Source organism: Channa argus, chromosome 11 (genome assembly GCF_033026475.1).
Source record: "Channa argus isolate prfri chromosome 11, Channa argus male v1.0, whole genome shotgun sequence".
Classification (NCBI taxonomy): Eukaryota; Metazoa; Chordata; class Actinopteri; order Anabantiformes; family Channidae; genus Channa; species Channa argus.
In genome coordinates this window covers 16,736,166-16,751,390 of record NC_090207.1, presented here as the reverse complement: position 1 = coordinate 16,751,390, position 15,225 = coordinate 16,736,166, and the positions used below count along the sequence as shown (strand labels likewise).

The window sequence follows — 15,225 nt, the reverse complement described above, 5'->3', positions numbered from 1 at the left end:
TAAATCCATGATTTCCAGACTCAGTCCTCAATCGACTGACGTTTGCGGATGGATATTTTTTGCAGTGTTGCCATCTACGGCTGGAGGGGCTGGGGGGCTCTGACAGGCACAATTTACATTGAGCTCGCCCCGCGCTGCTATTTACTTTGAAACCTGATTAGTATGGGCCGTCTATTGTCACCAAAAAGAGGAAGAAACCCTGGAAAGAATAGCAGAAAAAGCGGGGTAAAGGCAAGAGGGGGGGGGGGGGGGGGGGCAAAGCTTTTACGCACGACAATTAAACCAAAAAATGTGCTCGGATGCGATCGGGGGACTCTGGTTCAGAAATTCCCCAAAGTTTCAAAATGGTTTGTCTTGGACCGGCATCTTTATTATAAAATTAACGGATGTCATTACTGGTTTAAGGGGATTTATATTTTCACACGGTGTTTTGTCTTTGGCATGCGCATTGCGGTACATCCTCGCCTGTAATCTCCACAGTCTCGCTGATTAAAACTTAACACTTTAGTTTAAACGAGGTTATAAGAGGGGAGGGGGATGTCAACGGTAAGACTGATGCATAAAACGCAGTGTGTTATTCAAACTGGATGCCGTGCCAGCGGTCGAAATTTTCTAAAATTAGACTGAGCAATCAGCAATATTCAATAATTACCGAGGTCCTATAGTCTCCACTATCGCGAGCTGGTGTCACATTATGTCTTAATAATGACAGTAATTCAAAATCATGTGAAGTTGCTGGGAATTTGCATGGGGATTCCGGCTTTTTTGTATCAGGGTTTCTGCAGGGTTACTGCCGCTCCAACTAAAAAATGTCTGGATCGCGCTGCCATCTAGCGTACATTGTACAATTACAACCCCGTATTAATGGATTAAAAAGTTATCAAACATACATATTTAAACGTAAAATGCGATTTTCAAAATAAGATGAGCGCCTATTTAGCCAATAACGTTGAATTTCCTCTTCGTTTGCATTTTTAAAAAGTGTACGCTCTGTAGATGTGAAGGTTGTATAATGGACAAAACAAGAACAACGCTCAAACCAGAACAATAAATATGAAGTGTATTACAACAAAATTACAATTGTCTTAGCACTACAAGATATTTAGATTGAATGAGATTTGTGTAAAGTACCAAGTTAAAATGATGCGAGTAATCCTGCCCAAAAGCGTGGTAATGCACCATGGTGGGAAAGAAAACCCCTTCATAATAGCCCTCTCACAATAACTGCTTAATACAAATAAAAGTCGTTGTATACAGATCTTTAACTACACAGAGATATTAGCAGATATAATGCAGCCTAAATATGCAAGTGCCCCCTTTGGAAACGCAGAGGAGGGATGGGTTGTTTTTTAAGTATTCAGCAAGAGAGCTCTGTCTCGTCCCTGTCTCGGACACTCCAGTGAAACTCCCCGGCCATGTCTCCAGCTCTTTGAAAAGGTGAAACCAATAAGATTAAATCGGACAAAGATTTTTTTTCTGTAAGTGTATCATTAAGATTTAACTCCCCAGATTGGAAAGGGGCTCCGCGGGAGAAGGAGAGAGTGAGAGGGACAGCGAATGGGAGCAGGGTTGAAGCTCTAATAGAAAGCAGGGAAACGGCGAGAGAAAAGAGGAGAAAGTGGACAACGGGACATTAAAAGAAGAAGCATCAGCGGCGGCGGTAACCAGTGGAGGAGCAGCTTTCTACCTGGATAAACTAAACAACGACAAGGCAAGTACAGCGTTTATTTCTAACTTGTCCTACGGAACACAAGCAAAGGCGACATTCTCCGTGTCACACCACATGACCGTTAACTTCAAACCCGGGCAGCGTCACATTCACAACTTTGTAACTAGTGACCAGCCGACTCGTTTCTCCCCATCATCACCAACTGGCACGACTCATTTCTCCCTTTTCCAGCGGACCTCGCTGATTTGTACATGAGATAGTGGTAATGCTGTTAGGCTGCATGTAAAACCGCTGGACACGAGAGCACCATTCTTCACTTTTTGCGCGTCCCGCGCAACCACCTGCAAGGCTATGTGTTGTTTGAGCACATAATGAAAAGATCGATAGCAGTCCGTTTGTCTCAGCGATAGTGTCACAGGATTGAAATGCTGATCAAGGAGACCAGTTGTAGTCCATCTTTTACTATCTTTTTTTCTCAACACCAGTTTAGGCACTAAAGGGTCCTGCACAAATAACAGATTCGTGCAAAATCTCTTGCGCCGCAAAGAACAGCACTGTGCGTGTGTCTGAAAAGCTGCAATGAGGAAATGTAAGGTGACATGCAACGTGATTTATCAAAGCCGCATCATTGCTGTAGAGGGATCGTAATTAAAAAAATATTTAAAAATAAATTGTGCTGCAATTTAGGCCAGGTTAACATATTCCAGGACAAACTGCACGTCTAGTAGCTTTGTCAAATAACCTTGCATAATAGTATTTAACTTAATCCTCCTGTGAATGCATAGAGTTAATGCTAATATTCATTTTTAATTCCCCACTCTTTGAGGTGTCTACATTTCCTTATTTAAACAGATAAATATGCATGCATGTGTAATCTATGAGCTTGAACAAAACATCCAAAGAATCACACAATTAAATTATCACTAAACACATCTTCCAGGTAATGGATAGATTTGTGCATTGGTGGCCGTCATATTCTGTAATCCGATGCTGTGATCTGCAAGAGATAATTAGTGATGTTGAATTATTGAGGTTCACTCTGACTTTTAGTTTTAATCAGAACTGAAAAATCAAATAATTGATTATTTATGACAAATTTCCTTAAGTGGAAGTTTTGTCATTTGAGCTCATTTTTTAAATATTTACTGTGATATTAATTGCAAAACAGTTTTGCCCAATCTGTTATGATCAATACCTGATGCCCTTTGTACACAGATACCGTGATTCCCTATAAAGCTCACAAAAAGCAGCTTTAACACAGCTGAAACCGACAAGCAGCACGATCAGCAGGGAAAACACTGAGGTCATAATTGCAAGCACCCCTCCAATAAAACAACAGATGACAACAAGAACGGGTTTTTAAGCATTTAAAATGATGCAAACGGATGTAGAGGTTTATGAATGATCGAGGGTATGTTTCCTATTGATTGTGTGTAATTACATCACGGTAATAACTACAGCATACAGTCAATAAGACACTGTATGGGCTTAGAGGGCGATTCGTTTGTCCAGGGGGCCTCCGCTCAAAACGCCTTCTGTGTGCACACGAGTGTTATGTTTGGGGACACCGGGCCACAGCTAATAATGATCCCTGCGATGTCAGCATCTGTCTGCCAAATCAAACTCAGTAAGCAAAACGAAGCAAGTGAGGGAGATTTTTTTGCGTGAAACCATGGATACACATCTTCACATTTTGTCCGTTTGAATGATACAGAGTAAAAGTCAAATGGAGCGTCCAATAACTTTACACGTGGCTAACTGTGCTTCTGTGTAGTTTGGATAAGTTCTCATTTGCAGTGAAGTCAGGTATCGACTAAGCTCTTACGCTTTGATGACAGTATTACAGTGTCAGTTAGTGTAGATGATTTTGTATCCTTTTATACAATTGCGACCACATCGACTCGCTAACATCGGGGTACTGTGTTTAACATTTGTTATTAAAACAATATGTGTGAATGTACCTTGCTTAATGCATATATGCAACTTTGACAATAAATGAATACAGACGTTTGTCAATGTCTCAACAATATGTTGATTTTAATTGGATTTTTCAAATGTGCTTCCGGATCAGTTGGTTACATTGCAAGCAGTAACCCTGAAATAGCATGTAGATGTATGCTGTTTTATTTTGTAACTTAGCTTAAGTTATGAATATAAAATAACATTAAAGCATTCGACCTATTTGAAGGTACAGTGATGTTTTTTTATTGTTTTATTAGTAGAAATCCAGTTGCTCCATTAAAGTTTGTGTAACTTTCCCCAACCTCCCTATTCTCTATTTTTTATATAGAAATTACACTTGGAGGGGAAATAAGAGGAAAATGGTTGAAAGGTGGGTTGAGACAAACACTAACACAGTCATATTTGTGCAAGTGCTAATTTTAAAGAAATCAAACTTATTCTTATGCCTGAACTGGAGGTTTTGTTGCTTTGAGTGGTTGTGTATTGAAAAGGGAGGAGGTGGTGTGTGTGTGTGTGTGTGTGTGTGTATGTGTGGGTGGGGGGTGCGGGGGGGTTGCCGCTTCTTTTTGTCCAAATCTGATCCCCAAATTATTCTGGGGGCTCAGATTGGTGTGAAAGGGACGAGAAGGTCACTTGAAATCGCTTTTTATCCGCTGGCTTTTTTTTCTATGGATCAGCAACTTTCAATAGACATAATCTAATCGCTCTTAATGGAAAGGCCATTCGTGAGAAATAGTGGAAATATCGTCAAGCCTATAGGCTACAGCAATTTAAGAGCGAAGCATTTAACAAGCAACAAGAGTTCACAAAATAGCATAGCTATTAATTATTAGTGGAAACTGAAAAGTGCTTCCCCAGAACAGGGAAACTTTCTGCCAGTTTAAAACCAACCAGATACAAACGACAGTTTGTGTAGTCAGAGGAGATCCAACTTCATGTTTGTTTTAATAATCCTCGAGGTCTCATTTCTATGTTACTTCGCCTTAAGATTGTGCATGATGTCTTAAGATTTGTTTTTTTTTTAACTTAAATTATTTTGGTTCAACTTTAAAACAGTATCAGCCCGCGGATCACCCTCATTCGCATGAATATATTATTTTCCTCATTATTTTTAATATGTCCTCGTCTCCAGAGAAGTGAGATCCTTTCGTTTTGGACGTGATAAATGAAAGTCTCCTTCTAGGATTTTTGCATCCCAGACTATAAGTGGGGACAATAACTGCAATGACTTTCCCAATTAGGCTTGAGGTTGGATTTAAGTTAGAGGGACTGTCAGTTTATGCCACGGGCAATGGCTTTATTGCTCACTAACCATCATTTCTTTAGAGCCTATGTGCTAATTACATTGGATGGTCCCAGAGACGGAGATTATAAATCCATTAGCACTCAAACCCTCGTGGTTCCACAGTGCAAACACTATAATTTTGTAGTACACCAAAAAAACAAACTGAAAGCAGCAGAAGCTACATGATGGAAACAGATTTTCTACAGGGCTGTGCTTGTCAGGGATCCACTGTGAAAGGAAGCCTCGAGTATATCAATCAACAGCTAAACACACAAAGTCAACTAAGCATGAGAAAAATAAGTAACTAACAGGGGAGACGTTTTTTCAGATGGGTTTGTGACTGTCCATGCCTGATGGACACGTTTAAAAACGTCCTGTTTACATTAACTTAATGGAGCATTGTAAACATAGCGAAATGATCAACACTTATTTTAGTTTGGAGATTTTTTTTTTCCTTATTCCCCTTTTGCCTTTGAAATATCTCGGGAGAGATGCCGCCTTAAGATATAAAGTGAATTGAAATAAGACTTAATATGTGTTAGTCTGCGTTTAAAGCAAGCAGGAGAAAAACCGGGACCTAAACGAGGGTGCGTGAAGACATCTCACCCTTAAAGTAATTTATTTCAGGGGAACCGGAGGGCAAAGGTGGAATTCTTGAGAAATTCAACAAGGATAAGGGAGCTTTAGGAATTCTGCACGCAGATTACCTTTCATCCCATCCTCACATTATTCGACAACACACAGTAGAAATATAGCTCAGCGACAAAAGAGCCAGATTACCCTCCGACACAGAGGAGTGCAAAACAATTTTTAAGAAGTGTGCGATTATTAGTGGGGGCGAACAAGGAGAGAAAGACTGGGAGGAGAGAGGAGGAAGGGGGGTCAGCACAGTGGAGGAGTGATTCCCCGTGTGCTTTCAAATAAGGGAAGAAAAAAAAAGATGACAGAGCTCAACGTTCATACAGTGTCATGTTACTGTCCAGGTGGGGAAGTGAACGGTGGACCCATTCACATTTTGGTGCTGGAATAAATATACATGATCTGTAAATTCATATGAAAAATGCAAAACTGAGCAAATCTCAAAGAGCATGTGATTGCTTTAAGTATATGAACGAAGTTCTTTTTTATTTCTTATAAGAAAAGAAAGAAACTGTATTTAACAGACTGGTTATGATGCTTTGCAATGATGTCTGACTGGGTCAGGCCCTGCCTCCCTTTTGATTCAACTTCTTGGAGTTTTTAACTTTTGCTTTGAAACTAAATGAGTGGCATCACATCAGCGCTGCATTATTTTCCCCAAAACCAACACACAGCAGGGGCTTAATTAGAAATGTAGTGTAGCTGAACCATCAGCATGCTGCAGCTGAGAATGACAGAGCACCCTGGTACAGTCTAGTTTGCATCAGTACAGAGAAAACTAAATAATTTCACCACGAACTCTCAGAGGCAGTTTGAAGGGAAAACATATTTATTCAAGTTTAGAAACCTTGAAAATATTTTGTGCAATAAATTATTATATAAAGAGATATGCAACTGCAATCAAGGTTTTTCTTTAACCTCAAACCACCCAAAAAAAAAGCAATATTAGTCACAGTCTGTCCAAAACAATACTGTCATTGCACAAGTATTTATAAGTAATATATATTTCTAACTTTAAACTTTTGCCCTTATTAAAAATAACAAAATGATACCCCATCTATCTTACACCCACACACGAACAAAAAGCCTCTTGAGATTCGGCGTATTTTCCTTTGAAAGGTGTGTGTCTGGTGTTTGCGTGTGAAGGCACATGTGCGTTAAAAGACAGTGAAGTGAAGGTGTGGAGGTGTCCTGTGTTTAGTGTCCAGACCTGGCAGATTGTGACCTTATCAATGTGAAACTCTTAAGATAAATTATTCATAGCACCTGTTTGATGTCTCCAGCCAAAGAATGACAAAGGTGTAAGATTTAAGATGCTCCTCAAAGCTTTGAATATCAGCTACTGTGCAGTCTCTTTTTCAGAGGAGAAAACGGGGGAGGGAGGCTGCATTTTAAACACCAAATATGAACAATTTGTTTCCTAACAGGGGGTGCTGAAGAGAGCTACCGGATAACAGCCATAGATAGTAAGTGTATGCTAATCTGCATTTGGAGATACATTAATAAAACTCATCTTAGCCATTGTCTCAATGTCATGTGACTCACAGGTGTGACTATGTTGGTCACGGAAGTGGGTCATAAATGTTGTCACTGCCTGCTTTATCCTCACCCTCACTTTACATTAAAACTTGAGGCAAAAAGTTTGTGGGTGGGATTCAGTGGATTTTAACTTTGCCATTTGATCACCAGGTTTGTGTTTTGTGTTTCTCTTCGCAGGCAGAGAAAAACATAGCAGCCAGGCATTTGGAAACACAGCAGGATGAGGATGAGATGCGATTTATGGCGAGTGCTGCATGATTATGGGACAGTGAAATTGATACCGCTACTCGGTAAACTGTAAGTGTTAGGATTACATTTCTTTACAGCCGTATAGTGACAAGTTAGATGCACAAAATCATACATTTAGTAAACATAAAAGATAAATTAATAGTCACTTTGAAACAAGAGTTCAAGTGTTTGCCCTCCCTTCAGATTTTGTTTTTTTTCATTAAGAGCGTTACTGAAGTGTGTTTATCAAGCACTAGTTCAAACTGTTTTAGTCAAAATGGAACACAAGTATCCTGGAACTCAAACAGTTTTTCAGTGATTTGTTTTGGAAAAAGAACATTGTGCTTTTTTGGAAACTGGCAGCTGATCTTGTCATCTTGGTAGAGGTCAACATAACACTAAGCATTAACATAACAAATAATACAATGATAGATATTAATGATGATATATACAGATGTTCTGTACGGAGGTTGAATTATGTGGGTGCTGAAGGAGAGTCACACTCACACCTTTGTATGTTTACTTGTCTCTCTGTGTGTGATAGCAGAGTCTGTTTCCCTCAGATGTTCCCTTTGACCTTTGACCCCGGCGTTGGGGTCAAGCCCTGACAAATGAGATGGCCGGGTTCTGGACAGAACTGCAAACATTCCACAACAATCTTACGTCCTCCTCCTCCTGCTCCCTTCTCTCCTCATATCCGTCATTCCTCACTCTTTCACTCCTCTCAGTCAGTCTTTTCCAAAACGGAGAGAGTCAGAGAAAGTTCTCATTGAACCAAAACATGTTTTATTATATTAGCTGTGGGACTTTTAAAGCACAAACCCTTCAAATTAGGAGTTAAGACATTAGTTAAATTTGATATCCCTGACATCTGCCTTGTTTACAAAGGAAAGGAAAACAGAAGAGTATGATCTTGGAGGAGAGCCGTGTTAAACATTTGGATGTTACAACTCTGCACTTTGAGAGTGTGTGTTGACACTGTGTGTTTTTGGAAAGCTTGTCAGCGATGTCAAGGATGAGAAATGTTGCAGTGTGGTTTTTTACACACGCTGCTGGCTCTAGCATTTCCGGCAACATTTCTCACTCTGCCTCCCTCACACCATCCGCTCTGCTGCAATATCCCCACATTTTTCCATCCTTTCACTTCTTCCCCCACCCTCTCTCGCTCCCTCCCTGCTCGCCTTCTCTCTGACCATTCTTTACTCCCTTTTACTCTTCCTCTTTTGCGGCCCCACCCTGCCCAATCTCAACCTCTCCCTCCCTTTTCTCTTCTCACAGCACACTTGCTGCCGCCTCCTTTTCTCCTCCACCCACTGTGTTTTCAGATTTTCTAACATGCCGTTCCACAGAATGCTACCACCTGTGTCTTGGGGGGAAAGGGAAGCCATTGGTATTCCTCTTTGCAGAAGCTGCTTAAGGTAAGTGGCTCCCTCTATAACAATGACATGTCAAAAAGTGGCTCTGGTTGTTGTGTTTTTGTATTACCCTTTTTATTTTTCATGGAATGACCCTGGGTTTCTAAGCATCACCACCCTCCATCAGAGGTCTAGGTACAAGTCACTGCTGCAAAAACACACACAGTTACCATCAATGAACGTCAGCAGAGCAACCACACAGCCACTGAGGAGCCTGGAGACCAATGATGCTGCCTGACACGGTAACACTGAGTGGATCACGCTCTCGTTCTTGCTTTCATAATGATGTAATATTACTAAAAGGCAATGCAACACAGCAAAGATCGTAATAAAAACACATCAATTCGATATGTGCGTATGTGTGTTTTGTTCTCTCTTCACTCCCAGTTAAATTGTGATATCGTTTGATGTCAGCTGTTATGTGATTCATTGGAGGGTACAGCTGCTTCACATGGATCTTGGCTCGGACAAGACTGTTTCCTCACAGGGCAGCCGATCACATGACTAAATCACAGGGATAGATCTTAGGTCTAATTGGCTGTGCACAGGCGCATCACCGCGGCAAATCTGGGTGCATGTATACAATTCTCTGCTTTGAATAACAAAATGGTGGGCTGTGCTTTTGTGTAGTTTTGCATTTTCAGGCAAGAGGGCAGTGAGCTTCCAGTATCAGTGGACGGGGACAAGTGGTCCTCGGTATGTTGGTCTAACGATACAGTATAATGCAAAGCAATGACATACTAGGCTTTAAAATGAAATGAAACAATGCAGCACCATACGATACTGTGACAGAAACTTTAAGAAAATAGCAGATTTCTCTGAGAGCTCTAGAGGTTCCCCTTTCCTTCTCTCTCCAGATCATTTATCTCAGATCCCTGTTTTTCCACATATTAATGACCAGTTTGCTATCTGTATTCCCAATACAGCTCTCCTATCACTCTCACCATTAGCTATGAGGTTGGTGGGGTTAAAGCTGGCAGCAGGTGACAGGCAACAGGGAAAATATGTGTAAGCATGTGTGTGTAATGATGGCCATGTCCACGGTGCAGTTCAGCCAACTGTGTTTATGTCCCTTTCCTCTACTGTTGCTGTTTATGTCCACAGGCAGCTTAAGGGTGTGAAAGAAGGGCTCAGAGCTACTTGATTCCCCAACACCACCCACCGTTACACCGGTGTTACCAGTGTGTGTATGCCCCTGTCCCCCAGGGCCTCGGTACCACTCTCCCCCACATTCCCTCAGCCAACACGCACCCACTAACCCAGTCCCCCGACCCCCAATCCCTCCACCTTCCTGCCTCGCTCCCTGATTCAGTGTGTAAAAGCGCCCCCTGAATGATGGATTACTGTGTCACCACAGCCTGCGAAGGATTAATTTGTTTCATTGATTTCTCTTTAGGCAGAATGCCAGCGTCTGCCGCTTCCCACCTTTTCCCCAAGACTTGCAGCTGTAATAGACGGTAATGGCCTAAGACAAATCAACCCGTTTCTTGTAAAAATAGCTCCAAATAACCCTCCCCACCCTCCAGTCTGCACGCTACTTGGGGGGGGGGGGGGGGGGGGGGGGGGGTATTCAATTCATCCTCATCCTCAATTTCTATCACTCTATCTGGCTATCCTTCCATACCACTGTCCCTCCTTATCCTGTGCTGAGCCAGAGGAGACCATCTAGACAGTCTAACAAAGCCATAAGTCTGCCGTACTTACAGCTCCCTCTCAGGCCTCACAATGGATGGGTAATGACACCGCTGTCTGGAGGGGACTGTGGGAGTTGGGCCATTCTCTCCAGTAATGGAAGCAGTTACTGCCATTCCCTACACACCTGCAGGAACAGCTAACTGTTAACCACTGTGATCTATGGCAAGGCCTTACTGCACTAGGCTAAGGTTGAAGGGTTGTACAGACACCAGTGAATTAGTGCAGGTGAGCACACAACACATCTTTTCTTCCTGTCTTTGCTGTGGTGGATGAAGTAATCCTACCATAACTAGCTATGGAAAGCATAGGAGTTATTTATAAACAAATGTGTACCAATGAATCAGTGTTGGTATAGCTCTCAGCACTGCAGACTGACACAATCCAGCATTTCTGACATTCACTGATTTAACGCAGACATAAGATGCTGCCACTTCTTTACAACCCTGTCAGCGCTATGAACGATGGGAAACCCAAACTGCCTGTAACATTAAGCACACCACTACAGGCTGACTGTCCTCCAACACTTTCCAATCCCACAGTGATTTATGAGCAGAACCACATCCATTAATCCATTGTTGATTAGCTGTGGCTGCCCTGCAGGGTTTTTGGGATCAGATATCATACAGTGCTGAAACTTGCCCAGCTGCGCATCAAGGTAGACTCTAACACTCTGACCGTTGCTAAAAAAAGGCTGCACCAAGCATTAGGAAATTAAATTAAATTCAGTCAAATTTAAAATTTTTGGCTCATCTGAAATTGCTCCACATCTTCCACCAATCTCATTCACACAATTTCACAGATATATTAACTTCTGAGAGAAAACACTGGCACTTATATTGAAACTACAACATAAAACAAAACGACAATGTACACAGGAATCAGTTTGACTAAATTAGAGATTGTATGCAATGTGATAATGACCTTAGCTGCAGGGAAATCTCATCAGCTCCCTGCAATCAATTTAACAGTGTTTACAAATCCACAGGCTGAGGTTTGTGTGCAGGGACAGAGCACTGGTCACCTGGTGTTCCACTAGATCCCCCTCCTAAGCTGGCCTCTCCTGGGTAAACCTCCACAAAGCCCCCTCATGTCTGACACCACCAAGCCCTTCAAATACTCCTCTCAGACAGAGGATTAGGTAATCTCACCATGATACTGTCTTTTTCTGTATTTCTATCATTTTTTTTCTTTCTCTTTGTCACTCTCTCTCTCTACCCCTCCATTCTTATACATTACATTCTCCCGCCCTCTCTCCCTCTCTCTGGCCTGTTCAAGTGCTTGCTCTACTCAGTGCACATCTATCCTCAGGGGTCCTTACATTTTTAAGTGCCTCCAGAAAAGGTTAGTTTGCAGGTAATTGTCCATCTGTGGTCGGGCTCATCTTAATTGTTGGTGCTTCAGTACAAGCTACACTTCCTCTGATGAAGAGACTTATGTGGAATAAAGGGAGAAGATAGGAGGGTGGGACACAAAACTGGAAACTTGCTATTATTGTTATGTGTATTTGTAATTTTTACTTTTTGTGCTTATTTACATAACATTTTAGTATGTTTTTAATATGGAATTTTTAAAACCTTAAACTTATTCGGACATGACACAATAAAATTCCCTTTAATAAATTTTATGTCAGCATTGACCATTTTTGAAACTGACCAGTTTCTAGTATAAAGAAACCCAGTATGTGTTCTGCCTATTGCCCCTATCACATCCATAATGGCAAAAGCAGTGGTGACCGCACAGTCAAAAAACCCAAATGACTGGGTCTTCAGCCATTCTAAAGCTATACATCTATTAGCCATCTGATTATATATCTAACCAAGTCGATAGGGAGCTTTAGAGGGGTTAGTGTTTGCATTGCCCCAGTCAAAGGTCATGACTGACCAATAAAATATTTCCAGAGCACCATCAATAACACCGACATGCAGACTAATACAGTATGGAATTATGGGTAGGGGGAGGAAGGCCTAGGTTACTGGACAAATTCCCCCCCCCCCCCCCCCCCCGCCCCTTCACCCTCACATATATGCATTTGATAGCGGCAGGGGCAATTATAAAGGTATACTTCAGACAGGTCAAATGGGGGAGGGCAAAGTGCAGAACCTTTAAAGCAGTGGCAGAAGTCAAAGGTTAGGGTGGACATAGGACATCCCAAAGAAGCCCTGGCCAAGAGCTAATGGAATCAAAGCTATAAACACAGGCTGATGAGACATGAAAACAGGATCATATTCTCTCATTTATTTTCATAGAAATAAAAAAATTATATGAGCCACTTATGATCAGAATCTCAGATTATGGCAACTATTGGTTTGACGACAGTAACTGCTCATTTGGTGTGTTTGTGTTCATACTGTATGTTGTCTGAGGAACCATAGGGTTTCATGGCTATTAAATATGACTAGCCTGAGGTCAGGGAAGGTCGCGGCATACATTTAGCACCAGTGACCAATGCCAAATGTAAGGTCAAAGTGGAATTGCCTGAGTCAAAGTAGTACGATGTTTTCTTGTCCACATTTATGCATCCCGTTGGCAGTGATTTATAGAGGGAGATAAGCATACAGATGGGAAGAAAACACGCTCTTTCTCCTATCCCGTCAGACTCGGTAAATACACTACTCACTCATATCAATCACCATGTCACAGTGAATCGCCACTGTACGCTTCCTGCTCGGATTAAAAACTGCCTTTGTCTTGCTCCGTCTTCTTCCTTCAGCTCTGGGGAACACACTGGCAGTATTGTTTCTATTTCACAAGCTTTATATTTGCATTTCAAACAGCTGAGGAACAAAAGTGGTGACTATATTCAAAGTCAGCTTAATGCTTTAGTTATGTGCCATCTTCTATGGGTAGATTCCGTACTGCATTAAGAATATAGAAGTAAGGACCTCAGTTGATTGGAAAAAACACTGAAGAAGAAATAATAGGGTTTGTTTTGAAAATTTATTTATGTGACAAAATACTTCTTAAACATAGACTAATGTCCCCCCTACTCTTATTTATTTCCAGGCCTCGTAGAGACTGCTGTGCTATTTTATTATATTTTAATGGACTTCCCTGCATTTGGTTTGCATAAAAAAACTCAGCCCTGTTACTTTCATTAGAATTCCAGGGCTTTTAAAAGCATTCAGGTTGCTGCAGGTTTTATGCTCATAAAACAAATCAGCACTGATTAAGATCAATTTTCCCCTCTTCTGTCCTCTGCGGGACAAAATTCCTCCCATGCAGTCAGATGGGCTATCCAGGATTTTGCAGGAGCAGTAACTGTATTCCAGCATTTAGAGTTTTTTAGGGCTCTTGTACATGAACATGTTCTCCATGTCCCTTTGGTTACTTAAATGTGAAAACCAGCCTGTGACTGGTACACCACAGCCTTTGCAAAGTACCCCCAAGTGGTTTAGAATCCAGCTAGAGAAAAGTCCAAAAAGAAAACATGCTTTTGAACTGCTAGCCAAGGCGGAAACATGGTCTAGTATGCTGCATTTTAACCTGAACCATAAAGATATTTTCCAATAGTAATAAATATGCTCTCTTCCTTTATTATTATGTATTTTCATGGCTCGATCAAAGGGTGATAATGCGTGACACTATAGGCACCAGTGTATATTGCCTGACACTTTCTGTTTAGTTCTCCATTAGTCTGGATTCCAGCATGCATGCATTCAATGTGACAAAAACCTATTTAACACCAGAAAAGCTGCAATAACAAAAGTACAGAATATTTCTCCCCAGGACATCGTGTCAATTTCAATGCACCAACTGTAGAGGTCAGCTTTGAGGATCAGCTTCTTACTATTTTAATACCGCCGATGACATTTCCCTACACTGTAGCCATTACACCTTCTACCGTTCCCTTCTTGTGAGAACAACAGTTCTAAAGGCCGTTTATATACAGGACAAGTTCTGTATGATCTGTCACATTCATCTCTATTTCCCATTCACCACGGGGCATTTGAACCACATCAGAATCTATTACCACCATGCAGATTCAGCCCCTGCTGACAATACAAATCATGATAAGATGGAGCAGTGGCTCCATAAACACCCTCGCTTATATATCACATCATACAAGCTGGGCTGGATAGCAGATCCCACTTGTCGTCCCTGTGTGCTCCCCCATTTATATGGATGGACTAAAGATATGGCTATCATTACATCACTGTCTATCTTTAACCTGTGTCGGTTACTACCCCATTCAAACAATAGATATAAATAGTTGAGGGTATTTATGTGTGTGTGTTTATCCATCACTCTGCAGCAGGAGTTCCAACTCAGCTGCTTGTGTGGATTTATGCTGTAATGCATCAAATCAACAGACCTTTACAGTAAAATATGATTTTATCAATAGGCCTGATCAATAGTGCATGCAAGACGCAGTGTAATTATTACAGAGGTCCGTATCAATAAAACTGTCACGCATGACCTCCTGCCAAAGGCTATGGAGCTGGGAGTCAAATAACAGTCGAAGAGAGGTTTGTGTAGTCGCCCTAAGATAAGATTTAGGTAAGAAAAGTTGCAACAGTATTGTCAAATTACAGCAGAGCAACATATTTAAAACTGTATTTATATGGGATTTTACTTATTAATTAATAGTGCTAGGTCTCTTTAAAAACAGTCATTATCAGTGGATTGTGTTTCCATGCACCTCTACAGATGTAAGTGATTATAAATGACAGAGACACAGATGAGTGTCTTTACAGGAGTGAGGATCATTTGTCCTGAAGCAAAGCAATCCAAGAGTAAAAGAAAGACAGTACACCAGAGAGAGAGAGCGTGAGGCAGGGACCAATGAGGCAGTT

General features: G+C 41.3%; 1 long non-coding RNA gene across 1 annotated transcript; it reads left to right on the top strand.

Moving 5' to 3' along the window:
- The first annotated feature begins 252 nt into the window (after positions 1–252).
- LOC137135568 (uncharacterized) lies at positions 253–9,085 on the top strand. The gene is made up of 4 exons (XR_010915466.1): positions 253–1,711; positions 3,960–4,001; positions 6,983–7,021; positions 7,272–9,085. It is a non-coding gene; the product is annotated as an uncharacterized lncRNA (long non-coding RNA).
- The last annotated feature ends 6,140 nt before the right edge of the window (positions 9,086–15,225 follow it).